We start from the raw sequence: 16,194 nt of genomic DNA, 5'->3' as shown, positions 1-16,194 counted from the left end.
GAATTCTTCTGTCTAGAGTTATATGCAGAAATCCCGTTTTCAAAGAAATCCTCAAAGAGGTCCAAATATCCACTTGCAGACTTTACATACAGAGTGTTTCCAAACTGCTCTATGAAAAGAAAGCTTAAACTCCGTGAGTGGAACGCACATATCACATAGTGGTTGCTGAGAATGATTCTCTCTAGTTTTTATTCGAAGATATTTCCGTTTCTACCGTTGGCCCCAAATCGCTTGAAATCTCCACTTGTAAATTCCACAAAAAGAGGGTTTCAAATCTGCTTTTTCTAAAGGAAGGTACAACTCTGTGGGTTAAACACACGCAGCCCAGAGAAGTTACTGATAATTCTTCTGTCTAGCGTTATATGCAGAAATCCCATTTCCAACGAAATCCTCAAGGAGGTCCAAATATCCAATTGCAGACTTTACAAACAGAGTGTTTGCAAACTACTCAATGAAAAGAAAGGTAAAACTCTGTGAGTGGAATGCACACATCACAAAGTGGTTGCTGAGAATGATTCTCTCCAGTTTTTATTCGAAGATATTTCCTTTTCTACCATTGGCCCCAAATCGCTTGAAATCACCACTTGCAAATTCCTCAAAAAGAGGGTCTCAAATCTACTCTTTCTAAAGGAAGGTACAACTCTGTGACTTGAACACACGCAGCCCAAAGAAGTTACTGAGAATTCTTATATCTAGCATTATATGCAGAAATCCCGTTTCCAACGAAATCCTCAAAGAAGTCCAAATATCCACTTGCAGACTTTACAAACAGAGTGTTTGCAAACTGCTCTATGAAAAGAAAGGTTAAACTCTGTGAGTGGAACGCACCCATCAAAAAGTGGTTGCTGAGAATGATTCTCTCTAGTTTTTATTCGAAGATATTTCCGTTTCAACTGTTGGCCACAAATCGCTTGAAATCTCCACTTGTAAATTCCACAAAAAGAGGGTTTCAAATCTGCTCTTTCTAAAGGAAGTTACAGCTCTGTGAGTTGAACACACGCAGCCCAAAGAATTACTGAGAATTCTTCTGTCTAGCGTTATAAGCAGAAATCCCGTTTCCAACGAAATCCTCAAAGAGGTCCAAATATGCACTTGCAGACTTTACAAACAGAGTGTTTCCAAACTCCTCTATGAAAAGAAAGTTTAAACTCTGTGAGTGGAACGCACTCATCAGCAAGTGGTTGCTGAAAATGATTCTCTCTAGTTTTTATAAAAAGATATTTCCTTTTCTACCGTTGGCCCCAAAGCGCTTGAAATCTCCACTTGTATATTCCACAAAAAGAGGGTTTCAAATCTGCTCTGTCTAAAGGAAGGTTCAACTCTGTGAGTTGAACACACGCTGCCCAAAGAATTACTGAGCATTCTTCTGTCTAGCGTTATATGCAGAAATCCCGCTTCCAACGAAATCCTCAAGGAGGTACAAATATCCACTTGCAGACTTTACAAACAGAGTGTTTCCAAACTGCTCTATGAAAAGAAAGGTTAAACTCTGTGAGTGGAACGCACCCATCAAAAAGTGGTTGCTGAGAATGATTCTCTCTAGTTTTTATTCGAAGATATTTCCGTTTCAACTGTTGGCCACAAATCGCTTGAAATCTCCACTTGTAAATTCCACAAAAAGAGGGTTTCAAATCTGCTCTTTCTAAAGGAAGTTACAGCTCTGTGAGTTGAACACACGCAGCCCAAAGAATTACTGAGAATTCTTCTGTCTAGCGTTATAAGCAGAAATCCCGTTTCCAACGAAATCCTCAAAGAGGTCCAAATATGCACTTGCAGACTTTACAAACAGAGTGTTTCCAAACTCCTCTATGAAAAGAAAGTTTAAACTCTGTGAGTGGAACGCACTCATCAGCAAGTGGTTGCTGAAAATGATTCTCTCTAGTTTTTATAAAAAGATATTTCCTTTTCTACCGTTGGCCCCAAAGCGCTTGAAATCTCCACTTGTATATTCCACAAAAAGAGGGTTTCAAATCTGCTCTGTCTAAAGGAAGGTTCAACTCTGTGAGTTGAACACACGCTGCCCAAAGAATTACTGAGCATTCTTCTGTCTAGCGTTATATGCAGAAATCCCGCTTCCAACGAAATCCTCAAGGAGGTACAAATATCCACTTGCAGACTTTACAAACAGAGTGTTTCCAAACTGCTCTATGAAAAGAAAGGTTAAACTCTGTGAGTGGAACGCACACATTCCAAAGTGGTTGCTAAGAATGATTCTCTCTAGTCTTTATAGTAAGATATTACCATTTCTACCGTTGGCCCCAAAGCGCTTCAAATCTCCACTTGCAAATTCCTCAAAAAGAGTGTTTCAAAACTGCTCTGTCTAAAGGAAGGTTCAACTCTGTGAGTTGAACACACGCAGCACATAGAAGTTACTGAGAATTCTTCTGTCTAGCGTTATATGCAGAAATCCTTTTTCCAACGAAATCCTGAAAGAGGTCCAAATATCCACTTGCAGACTTTACAAACTGAGTGTTTACAAACTGCTCCATGAAAAGGATGGTTAAACTCTGTGAGTGGAACGCACCCATCACCAAGTGGTTGCTGAGAATGATTCTCTGTAGTTTTTATACAAAGATATTTCCTTTTCTACCGTTGGCCCCAAAGTGCTTCAAATCTCCACTTGTAAGTTCCACAAGAAGAGGGTTTCAAATCTGCTCTTTCTAAGGGAAGGTACAACTCTGTGAGTTGAACAGACGCAGCCCAAAGAAGTTACTGAGAATTCTTCTGTCTAGAGTTATATGCAGAAATCCCGTTTTCAAAGAAATCCTCAAAGAGGTCCAAATATCCACTTGCAGACTTTACATACAGAGTGTTTCCAAACTGCTCTATGAAAAGAAAGCTTAAACTCCGTGAGTGGAACGCACATATCACATAGTGGTTGCTGAGAATGATTCTCTCTAGTTTTTATTCGAAGATATTTCCGTTTCTACCGTTGGCCCCAAATCGCTTGAAATCTCCACTTGTAAATTCCACAAAAAGAGGGTTTCAAATCTGCTTTTTCTAAAGGAAGGTACAACTCTGTGGGTTAAACACACGCAGCCCAGAGAAGTTACTGATAATTCTTCTGTCTAGCGTTATATGCAGAAATCCCATTTCCAAAGAAATCCTCAAGGAGGTCCAAATATCCAATTGCAGACTTTACAAACAGAGTGTTTGCAAACTACTCAATGAAAAGAAAGGTAAAACTCTGTGAGTGGAATGCACACATCACAAAGTGGTTGCTGAGAATGATTCTCTCCAGTTTTTATTCGAAGATATTTCCTTTTCTACCATTGGCCCCAAATCGCTTGAAATCACCACTTGCAAATTCCTCAAAAAGAGGGTCTCAAATCTACTCTTTCTAAAGGAAGGTACAACTCTGTGACTTGAACACACGCAGCCTAAAGAAGTTACTGAGAATTCTTATATCTAGCATTATATGCAGAAATCCCGTTTCCAACGAAATCCTCAAAGAAGTCCAAATATCCACTTGCAGACTTTACAAACAGAGTGTTTGCAAACTGCTCTATGAAAAGAAAGGTTAAACTCTGTGAGTGGAACGCACCCATCAAAAAGTGGTTGCTGAGAATGATTCTCTCTAGTTTTTATTCGAAGATATTTCCGATTCAACTGTTGGCCACAAATCGCTTGAAATCTCCACTTGTAAATTCCACAAAAAGAGGGTTTCAAATCTGCTCTTTCTAAAGGAAGTTACAGCTCTGTGAGTTGAACACACGCAGCCAAAAGAATTACTGAGAATTCTTCTGTCTAGCGTTATATGCAGAAATCCCGTTTCCAACGAAATCCTCAAAGAGGTCCAAATATGCACTTGCAGACTTTACAAACAGAGTGTTTCCAAACTCCTCTATGAAAAGAAAGTTTAAACTCTGTGAGTGGAACGCACTCATCAGCAAGTGGTTGCTGAAAATGATTCTCTCTAGTTTTTATAAAAAGATATTTCCTTTTCTACCGTTGGCCCCAAAGCGCTTGAAATCTCCACTTGTATATTCCACAAAAAGAGGGTTTCAAATCTGCTCTGTCTAAAGGAAGGTTCAACTCTGTGAGTTGAACACACGCTGCCCAAAGAATTACTGAGCATTCTTCTGTCTAGCGTTATATGCAGAAATCCCGCTTCCAACGAAATCCTCAAGGAGGTACAAATATCCACTTGCAGACTTTACAAACAGAGTGTTTCCAAACTGCTCTATGAAAAGAAAGGTTAAACTCTGTGAGTGGAACGCACACATCCCATAGTGGTTGCTGAGAATGATTCTCTCCAGTTTTTATTCGAAGATATTTCCTTTTCTACCATTGGCCACAAATCGCTTGAAATCACCACTTGCAAATTCCTCAAAAAGAGGGTCTCAAATCTACTCTTTCTAAAGGAAGGTACAACTCTGTGACTTGAACACACGCAGCCCAAAGAAGTTACTGAGAATTCTTATATCTAGCATTATATGCAGAAATCCCGTTTCCAACGAAATCCTCAAAGAAGTCCAAATATCCACTTGCAGACTTTACAAACAGAGTGTTTGCAAACTGCTCTATGAAAAGAAAGGTTAAACTCTGTGAGTGGAACGCACCCATCAAAAAGTGGTTGCTGAGAATGATTCTCTCTAGTTTTTATTCGAAGATATTTCCGATTCAACTGTTGGCCACAAATCGCTTGAAATCTCCACTTGTAAATTCCACAAAAAGAGGGTTTCAAATCTGCTCTTTCTAAAGGAAGTTACAGCTCTGTGAGTTGAACACACGCAGCCCAAAGAATTACTGAGAATTCTTCTGTCTAGCGTTATATGCAGAAATCCCGTTTCCAACGAAATCCTCAAAGAGGTCCAAATATGCACTTGCAGACTTTACAAACAGAGTGTTTCCAAACTCCTCTATGAAAAGAAAGTTTAAACTCTGTGAGTGGAACGCACTCATCAGCAAGTGGTTGCTGAAAATGATTCTCTCTAGTTTTTATAAAAAGATATTTCCTTTTCTACCGTTGGCCCCAAAGCGCTTGAAATCTCCACTTGTATATTCCACAAAAAGAGGGTTTCAAATCTGCTCTGTCTAAAGGAAGGTTCAACTCTGTGAGTTGAACACACGCTGCCCAAAGAATTACTGAGCATTCTTCTGTCTAGCGTTATATGCAGAAATCCCGCTTCCAACGAAATCCTCAAGGAGGTACAAATATCCACTTGCAGACTTTACAAACAGAGTGTTTCCAAACTGCTCTATGAAAAGAAAGGTTAAACTCTGTGAGTGGAACGCACACATTCCAAAGTGGTTGCTGAGAATGATTCTCTCTAGTCTTTATAGTAAGATATTACCATTTCTACCGTTGGCCCCAAAGCGCTTCAAATCTCCACTTGCAAATTCCTCAAAAAGAGTGTTTCAAAACTGCTCTGTCTAAAGGAAGGTTCAACTCTGTGAGTTGAACACACGCAGCACATAGAAGTTACTGAGAATTCTTCTGTCTAGCGTTATATGCAGAAATCCTTTTTCCAACGAAATCCTGAAAGAGGTCCAAATATCCACTTGCAGACTTTACAAACTGAGTGTTTACAAACTGCTCCATGAAAAGGATGGTTAAACTCTGTGAGTGGATCGCACCCATCACCAAGTGGTTGCTGAGAATGATTCTCTCTAGTTTTTATACAAAGATATTTCCTTTTCTACCGTTGGCCCCAAAGTGCTTCAAATCTCCACTTGTAAGTTCCACAAGAAGAGGGTTTCAAATCTGCTCTTTCTAAGGGAAGGTACAACTCTGTGAGTTGAACACACGCAGCCCAAATAAGTTACTGAGAATTCTTCTGTCTAGAGTTATATGCAGAAATCCCGTTTTCAAAGAAATCCTCAAAGAGGTCCAAATATCCACTTGCAGACTTTACATACAGAGTGTTTACAAACTGTTCTATGAAAAGAAAGCTTAAACTCCGTGAGTGGAACGCACATATCACATAGTGGTTGCTGAGAATGATTCTCTCTAGTTTTTATTCGAAGATATTTCCTTTTCTACCGTTGGCCACAAATCGCTTGAAATGTCCACTTGCAAATTCCTCAAAAAGAGGGTTTCAAATCTGCTCTTTCTAAAGGAAGGTACAACTCTGGGAGTTGAACACACGCACCCCAAAGAAGTTACTGAGAATTCTATCTAGCGTTATATGTAGAAATCCCGTTTCCATCCAACGAAATCCTCAAAGAGGTCCAAATACCCACTTGCAGACTTTACAAACAGAGTGTTTCCAAACTGCTCTATGAAAAGAAAGGTTAAACTCTGTGAGTGGAACGCACCCATCACCAAGTGGTTGCTGAGAATGATTCTCTCTAGTTTTTATACAAAGATATTTCCTTTTCTACTGTTGGCCCCAAATCGCTTGAAATCTACACTTGTAAATTCCACAAAAAGAGGTTTTCAAATCTGCTCTGTCTAAAGGAAGAATCAACTCTGTGAGTTGAACACACGCAGCCCAAGAGTTACTGAGAATTCTTCTGTCTAGCATTATATGCAGAAATCCCGCTTCCAACGAAATCCTCTAAGAGGTCCAAATATCCACTTGCAAACTTTACATGCAGAGTGTTTCCAAACTGCTCTATGAAAAGAAAGGTTAAACCCCGTGAGTAGAACGCACATATCACAAAGTGGTTGCTGAGAATGATTCTCTGTAGTTTTTATACAAAGATATTTCCTTTTCTACCGTTGGCCCCAAAGTGCTTCAAATCTCCACTTGTAAGTTCCACAGGAAGAGGGTTTCAAATCTGCTCTTTCTAAGGGAAGGTACAACTCTGTGAGTTGAACAGACGCAGCCCAAAGAAGTTACTGAGAATTCTTCTGTCTAGAGTTATATGCAGAAATCCCGTTTTCAAAGAAATCCTCAAAGTGGTCCAAATATCCACTTGCAGACTTTACATACAGAGTGTTTCCAAACTGCTCTATGAAAAGAAAGCTTAAACTCCGTGAGTGGAACGCACATATCACATAGTGGTTGCTGAGAATGATTCTCTCTAGTTTTTATTCGAAGATATTTCCGTTTCTACCGTTGGCCCCAAATCGCTTGAAATCTCCACTTGTAAATTCCACAAAAAGAGGGTTTCAAATCTGCTTTTTCTAAAGGAAGGTACAACTCTGTGGGTTAAACACACGCAGCCCAGAGAAGTTACTGATAATTCTTCTGTCTAGCGTTATATGCAGAAATCCCATTTCCAACGAAATCCTCAAGGAGGTCCAAATATCCAATTGCAGACTTTACAAACAGAGTGTTTGCAAACTACTCAATGAAAAGAAAGGTAAAACTCTGTGAGTGGAATGCACACATCACAAAGTGGTTGCTGAGAATGATTCTCTCCAGTTTTTATTCGAAGATATTTCCTTTTCTACCATTGGCCCCAAATCGCTTGAAATCACCACTTGCAAATTCCTCAAAAAGAGGGTCTCAAATCTACTCTTTCTAAAGGAAGGTACAACTCTGTGACTTGAACACACGCAGCCCAAAGAAGTTACTGAGAATTCTTATATCTAGCATTATATGCAGAAATCCCGTTTCCAACGAAATCCTCAAAGAAGTCCAAATATCCACTTGCAGACTTTACAAACAGAGTGTTTGCAAACTGCTCTATGAAAAGAAAGGTTAAACTCTGTGAGTGGAACGCACCCATCAAAAAGTGGTTGCTGAGAATGATTCTCTCTAGTTTTTATTCGAAGATATTTCCGTTTCAACTGTTGGCCACAAATCGCTTGAAATCTCCACTTGTAAATTCCACAAAAAGAGGGTTTCAAATCTGCTCTTTCTAAAGGAAGTTATAGCTCTGTGAGTTGAACACACGCAGCCCAAAGAATTACTGAGAATTCTTCTGTCTAGCGTTATAAGCAGAAATCCCGTTTCCAACGAAATCCTCAAAGAGGTCCAAATATGCACTTGCAGACTTTACAAACAGAGTGTTTCCAAACTCCTCTATGAAAAGAAAGTTTAAACTCTGTGAGTGGAACGCACTCATCAGCAAGTGGTTGCTGAAAATGATTCTCTCTAGTTTTTATAAAAAGATATTTCCTTTTCTACCGTTGGCCCCAAAGCGCTTGAAATCTCCACTTGTATATTCCACAAAAAGAGGGTTTCAAATCTGCTCTGTCTAAAGGAAGGTTCAACTCTGTGAGTTGAACACACGCTGCCCAAAGAATTACTGAGCATTCTTCTGTCTAGCGTTATATGCAGAAATCCCGCTTCCAACGAAATCCTCAAGGAGGTACAAATATCCACTTGCAGACTTTACAAACAGAGTGTTTCCAAACTGCTCTATGAAAAGAAAGGTTAAACTCTGTGAGTGGAACGCACACATTCCAAAGTGGTTGCTAAGAATGATTCTCTCTAGTCTTTATAGTAAGATATTACCATTTCTACCGTTGGCCCCAAAGCGCTTCAAATCTCCACTTGCAAATTCCTCAAAAAGAGTGTTTCAAAACTGCTCTGTCTAAAGGAAGGTTCAACTCTGTGAGTTGAACACACGCAGCACATAGAAGTTACTGAGAATTCTTCTGTCTAGCGTTATATGCAGAAATCCTTTTTCCAACGAAATCCTGAAAGAGGTACAAATATCCACTTGCAGACTTTACAAACTGAGTGTTTACAAACTGCTCCATGAAAAGGATGGTTAAACTCTGTGAGTGGAACGCACCCATCACCAAGTGGTTGCTGAGAATGATTCTCTCTAGTTTTTATACAAAGATATTTCCTTTTCTACCGTTGGCCCCAAAGTGCTTCAAATCTCCACTTGTAAGTTCCACAAGAAGAGGGTTTCAAATCTGCTCTTTCTAAGGGAAGGTACAACTCTGTGAGTTGAACAGACGCAGCCCAAAGAAGTTACTGAGAATTCTTCTGTCTAGAGTTATATGCAGAAATCCCGTTTTCAAAGAAATCCTCAAAGAGGTCCAAATATCCACTTGCAGACTTTACATACAGAGTGTTTACAAACTGTTCTATGAAAAGAAAGCTTAAACTCCGTGAGTGGAACGCACATATCACATACTGGTTGCTGAGAATGATTCTCTCTAGTTTTTATTCGAAGATATTTCCTTTTCTACCGTTGGCCACAAATCGCTTGAAATGTCCACTTGCAAATTCCTCAAAAAGAGGGTTTCAAATCTGCTCTTTCTAAAGGAAGGTACAACTCTGGGAGTTGAACACACGCACCCCAAAGAAGTTACTGAGAATTCTATCTAGCGTTATATGTAGAAATCCCATTTCCATCCAACGAAATCCTCAAAGAGGTCCAAATACCCACTTGCAGACTTTACAAACAGAGTGTTTCCAAACTGCTCTATGAAAAGAAAGGTTAAACTCTGTGAGTGGAATGCACACATCCCAAAGTGGTTGCTGAGAATGATTCTCTCTAGTCTTTATAGTAAGACATTACCATTTCCACCGTTGGCCCCAAAGCGCTTCAAATCTCCACTTGCAAATTCCACAAAAAGAGTGTTTCAAATCTGATCTGTCTAAAGGAAGGTTCAACTCTGTGAGTTGAACACACGCAGCACAAAGAAGTTACTGAGAATTCTTCTGTCTAGAGTTATATGCAGAAATCCCTTTTCCAACAAAATCCACAAAGAGGTCCTAATATCCACTTGCAGACTTTACAAACAGAGTGTTTGCAAACTGCTCTATGAAAAGAAAGGTTAAACTCTGTGAGTGGAACGCACCCATCACCAAGTGGTTGCTGAGAATGATTCTCTGTAGTTTTTATACAAAGATATTTCCTTTTCTACCGTTGGCCCCAAAGTGCTTCAAATCTCCACTTGTAAGTTCCACAAGAAGAGGGTTTCAAATCTGCTCTTTCTAAGGGAAGGTACAACTCTGTGAGTTGAACAGACGCAGCCCAAAGAAGTTACTGAGAATTCTTCTGTCTAGAGTTATATGCAGAAATCCCGTTTTCAAAGAAATCCTCAAAGAGGTCCAAATATCCACTTGCAGACTTTACATACAGAGTGTTTCCAAACTGCTCTATGAAAAGAAAGCTTAAACTCCGTGAGTGGAACGCACATATCACATAGTGGTTGCTGAGAATGATTCTCTCTAGTTTTTATTCGAAGATATTTCCGTTTCTACCGTTGGCCCCAAATCGCTTGAAATCTCCACTTGTAAATTCCACAAAAAGAGGGTTTCAAATCTGCTTTTTCTAAAGGAAGGTACAACTCTGTGGGTTAAACACACGCAGCCCAGAGAAGTTACTGATAATTCTTCTGTCTAGCGTTATATGCAGAAATCCCATTTCCAACGAAATCCTCAAGGAGGTCCAAATATCCAATTGCAGACTTTACAAACAGAGTGTTTGCAAACTACTCAATGAAAAGAAAGGTAAAACTCTGTGAGTGGAATGCACACATCACAAAGTGGTTGCTGAGAATGATTCTCTCCAGTTTTTATTCGAAGATATTTCCTTTTCTACCATTGGCCCCAAATCGCTTGAAATCACCACTTGCAAATTCCTCAAAAAGAGGGTCTCAAATCTACTCTTTCTAAAGGAAGGTACAACTCTGTGACTTGAACACACGCAGCCCAAAGAAGTTACTGAGAATTCTTATATCTAGCATTATATGCAGAAATCCCGTTTCCAACGAAATCCTCAAAGAAGTCCAAATATCCACTTGCAGACTTTACAAACAGAGTGTTTGCAAACTGCTCTATGAAAAGAAAGGTTAAACTCTGTGAGTGGAACGCACCCATCAAAAAGTGGTTGCTGAGAATGATTCTCTCTAGTTTTTATTCGAAGATATTTCCGTTTCAACTGTTGGCCACAAATCGCTTGAAATCTCCACTTGTAAATTCCACAAAAAGAGGGTTTCAAATCTGCTCTTTCTAAAGGAAGTTACAGCTCTGTGAGTTGAACACACGCAGCCCAAAGAATTACTGAGAATTCTTCTGTCTAGCGTTATATGCAGAAATCCCGTTTCCAACGAAATCCTCAAAGAGGTCCAAATATGCACTTGCAGACTTTACAAACAGAGTGTTTCCAAACTCCTCTATGAAAAGAAAGTTTAAACTCTGTGAGTGGAACGCACTCATCAGCAAGTGGTTGCTGAAAATGATTCTCTCTAGTTTTTATAAAAAGATATTTCCTTTTCTACCGTTGGCCCCAAAGCGCTTGAAATCTCCACTTGTATATTCCACAAAAAGAGGGTTTCAAATCTGCTCTGTCTAAAGGAAGGTTCAACTCTGTGAGTTGAACACACGCTGCCCAAAGAATTACTGAGCATTCTTCTGTCTAGCGTTATATGCAGAAATCCCGCTTCCAACGAAATCCTCAAGGAGGTACAAATATCCACTTGCAGACTTTACAAACAGAGTGTTTCCAAACTGCTCTATGAAAAGAAAGGTTAAACTCTGTGAGTGGAACGCACACATTCCAAAGTGGTTGCTGAGAATGATTCTCTCTAGTCTTTATAGTAAGATATTACCATTTCTACCGTTGGCCCCAAAGCGCTTCAAATCTCCACTTGCAAATTCCTCAAAAAGAGTGTTTCAAAACTGCTCTGTCTAAAGGAAGGTTCAACTCTGTGAGTTGAACACACGCAGCACATAGAAGTTACTGAGAATTCTTCTGTCTAGCGTTATATGCAGAAATCCTTTTTCCAACAAAATCCTGAAAGAGGTCCAAATATCCACTTGCAGACTTTACAAACTGAGTGTTTACAAACTGCTCCATGAAAAGGATGGTTAAACTCTGTGAGTGGAACGCACCCATCACCAAGTGGTTGCTGAGAATGATTCTCTCTAGTTTTTATACAAAGATATTTCCTTTTCTACCGTTGGCCCCAAAGTGCTTCAAATCTCCACTTGTAAGTTCCACAAGAAGAGGGTTTCAAATCTGCTCTTTCTAAGGGAAGGTACAACTCTGTGAGTTGAACACACGCAGCCCAAAGAAGTTACTGAGAATTCTTCTGTCTAGAGTTATATGCAGAAATCCCGTTTTCAAAGAAATCCTCAAAGAGGTCCAAATATCCACTTGCAGACTTTACATACAGAGTGTTTACAAACTGTTCTATGAAAAGAAAGCTTAAACTCCGTGAGTGGAACGCACATATCACATACTGGTTGCTGAGAATGATTCTCTCTAGTTTTTATTCGAAGATATTTCCTTTTCTACCGTTGGCCACAAATCGCTTTAAATGTCCACTTGCAAATTCCTCAAAAAGAGGGTTTCAAATCTGCTCTTTCTAAAGGAAGGTACAACTCTGGGAGTTGAACACACGCACCCCAAAGAAGTTACTGAGAATTCTATCTAGCGTTATATGTAGAAATCCCGTTTCCATCCAATGAAATCCTCAAAGAGGTCCAAATACCCACTTGCAGACTTTACAAACAGAGTGTTTCCAAACTGCTCTATGAAAAGAAAGGTTAAACTCTGTGAGTGGAATGCACACATCCCAAAGTGGTTGCTGAGAATGATTCTCTCTAGTCTTTATAGTAAGACATTTCCATTTCCACCGTTGGCCCCAAAGCGCTTCAAATCTCCACTTGCAAATTCCACAAAAAGAGTGTTTCAAATCTGCTCTGTCTAAAGGAAGGTTCAACTCTGTGAGTTGAACACACGCAGCACAAAGAAGTTACTGAGAATTCTTCTGTCTAGAGTTATATGCAGAAATCCCTTTTCCAACAAAATCCACAAAGAGGTCCTAATATCCACTTGCAGACTTTACAAACAGAGTGTTTGCAAACTGCTCTATGAAAAGAAAGGTTAAACTCTGTGAGTGGAACGCACACATCACCAAGTGGTTGCTGAAAATGATTCTCTGTAGTTTTTATACAAAGATATTTCGTTTTCTACCGTAGGCCCCAAAGCGCTTGAAATCTCCTCTTGTATATTCCACAAAAAGAGGGTTTTAAATCTGCTCTGTCTAAAGGAAGGTACAACTCCGTGAGTTGAACACACGCACCCCAAAGAAGTTGCTGAGAATTCTTCTATCTAGCGTTATATGCAGAAATCCAGTTTCCAATGAAATCCTCAAGGAGGTCCAAATATCCACTTGCAGACTTTACAAACAGAGTGTTTCCAAACTACTCTATGAAAAGAAAGGTTAAACTCTGTGAGTGGAACGCACACATCCCAAAGTGGTTGCTGAGAATGATTCTCTCTAGTCTTTATAGTAAGATATTACCATTTCTACCGTTGGCCCCAAAGCACTTCAAATCTCCACTTGTAAATTCCACAAAAAGAGTGTTTCAAAACTGCTCTGTCTAAAGGAAGGTTCAACTCTGTGAGTTGAACACACGCAGCACAAAGAAGTTACTGAGAATTCTTCTGTCTAGCGTTATATGCAGAAATCCCGTTTCCAACCAAATCCTCAAAGAGGTCCAAATATCCACTTGCAGACTTTACAAACAGACAGTTTCCAAACTGCTCTATGAAAAGAAAGGTTAAACCCCGTGAGTGGAACGCACATATCACAAAGTGGTTGCAGAGAATGATTCTCTGTAGTTTTTATACAAAGATATTTCCTTTTCTACCGTTGGCCCCAAAGTGCTTCAAATCTCCACTTGTAAGTTCCACAAGAAGAGGGTTTCAAATCTGCTCTTTCTAAGGGAAGGTACAACTCTGTGAGTTGAACACACGCAGCCCAAAGAAGTTACTGAGAATTCTTCTGTCTAGAGTTATATGAGAAATCCCGTTTTCAAAGAAATCCTCAAAGAGGTCCAAATATCCACTTGCAGACTTTACATACAGAGTGTTTCCAAACTGCTCTATGAAAAGAAATCTTAAACTCCGTGAGTGGAACGCACATATCACATAGTGGTTGCTGAGAATGATTCTCTCTAGTTTTTATTCGAAGATATTTCCGTTTCTACCGTTGGCCCCAAATCGCTTGAAATCTCCACTTGTAAATTCCACAAAAAGAGTGTTTCAAAACTGCTCTGTCTAAAGGAAGGTTCAACTCTGTGAGTTGAACACACGCAGCCCAAAGAGTTACTGAGAATTCTTCTGTCTAGAGTTATATGCAGAAATCCCTTTTCCAACAAAATCCACAAAGAGGTCCAAATATCCACTTGCAGACTTTACACACAGAGTGTTTGCAAACTACTCAATGAAAAGAAAGGTAAAACTCTGTGAGTGTAATGCACACATCACAAAGTGGTTGCTGAGAATGATTCTCTCCAGTTTTTATTCGAAGATATTTCCTTTTCTACCGTTGGCCCCAAATCGCTTGACATCACCACTTGCAAATACCTCAAAAAGAGGGTCTCAAATCTGCTCTTTCTAAAGGAAGGTACAACTCTGTGAGTTGAACACACGCAGCCCAAAGAAGTTACTGAGAATTCTTCTATCTAGCATTATATGCAGAAATCCCGTTTCCAACGAAATCCTCAAAGAGGTCCAAATATCCACTTGCAGACTTTACAAACAGAGTGTTTTCAAACTGCTCTATGAAAAGAAAGGTTAAACTCTGTGAGTGGAACGCACACATCACCAAGTGGTTGCTGAAAATGATTCTCTCTAGTTTTTATACAAAGATATTTCCTTTTCTACCGTTGGCCCCAAATCGCTTGAAATCTCCACTTGTATATTCAACAAAAAGAGGGTTTCAAATCTGCTTTTTCTAAAGGAAGGTACAACTCTGTGAGTTGAACACACGCACCCCAAAGAAGTTACTGAGAATTCTTCTATCTAGCGTTATATGCAGAAATCCCTTTTCCAACGAAATCCTCAAAGAGGTCCAAATATGCACTTGCAGACTTTACAAACAGAGTGTTTCCAAACTGCTCTATGAAAAGAAAGGTTAAACTGTGTGAGTGGAAGAACGCACACATCCCAAAGTGGTTGCTGAGAATGATTCTCTCTAGTCTTTAAAGTAAGATATTACCATTTCTACCGTTGGCCCCAAAGCGCTTCAAATCTCCACTTGTAAATTCCACCAAAAGTGTGTTTCAAATCTGCTCTGTCTAAAGGAAGGTTCAACTCTGTGAGTTGAACACACATAGCACAAAGAAGTTACTGAGAATTCTTCTGTCTAGCGTTATATGCAGAAATCCCGTTTCAAACGAAATCCTCAAAGAGGTCCAAATATCCATTGCAGACTTTACAAACAGAGTGTTTCCAAACTGCTCTACGAAAAGAAAGGTTAAACTCTGTGAGTGGAACGCACACATCCCAAAGTGGTTGCTGAGAATGATTCTCTCTTGTTTTTATTCGAAGAAATTTCCTTTTCTACCGTTGGCCCCAAATCTCTTGAAATCTACACTTGTAAATTCCACAAAAAGAGGTTTTCAAATCTGCTCTTTCTAAAGGAAGGTTCAACTCTGTCAGTTGAACACACGCAGCCCAAAGAGTTACTGAGAATTCTTCTGTCTAGCGTTATATACATAAATCACGTTTCCAACGAAATCCTCAAGGAGGTCCAAATATCCACTTGCAGACTTTACAAACAGAATGTTTTCAAACTGCTCTATGAAAAGAAAGGTTAAACTCTGTGAGTGGAACGCATACATCCCAAAGTGGTTGCTGAGAATGATTCTCTCTAGTTTTTATTCGAAGATATATCCTTTTCCACCTTTGGCCCCAAATCGCTTGAAATCTCCACTTGCAAATTCCTGAAGAAGAGGGTTTCAAATCTGCTCTTTCTAAAGGAAGATACAACTCTGTGAGTTGAACACACGCACCCCAAAGAAGTTACTGAGAATTCTTCTATCTAGCGTTATATGCAGAAATCCCGTTTCCAACGAAATCCACAAAGAGGTCCAAATATCCACTTGCAGACTTTACAAACAGAGTGTTTCCAAACTGCTCTATGAAAAGAAAGGTTAAACACTCTTAGTGGAACGCACACATCCCAAAGTGGTTGCTGAGAATGATTCTTTCTAGTCTTTATAGTAAGATATTACCATTTCTACCGTTGCCCGCAAAGCGCTTCAAATCTCCACTTGCAAATTCCACAAAAAGAGTGTTTCAAATCTGCTCTGTCTAAAGGAAGGTTCAACTCTGTGAGTTGAACACACGCAGCACAAAGAAGTTACTGAGAATTCTTCTGTCTAGCGTTATATGCAGAAATCCCGTTTCCAACGAAATCCTCAAAGAGGTACAAATATCCACTTGCAGACGTTACAAACAGACTGTTTCCAAACTGCTCTATGAAAAGAAAGGTTAAACTCTGTGAGTGGAACGCACCCATCACCAAGTGGTTGCTGAGAATGATTCTCTCTAGTTTTTATACAAAGATATTTCCTTTTCTACCGTTGGCCCCAA

This window comes from Gorilla gorilla, chromosome 4 (assembly GCF_029281585.2).
Source record: "Gorilla gorilla gorilla isolate KB3781 chromosome 4, NHGRI_mGorGor1-v2.1_pri, whole genome shotgun sequence".
Lineage (NCBI taxonomy): Eukaryota > Metazoa > Chordata > Mammalia > Primates > Hominidae > Gorilla > Gorilla gorilla.
Note: the sequence above shows the minus strand (reverse complement) of the source record.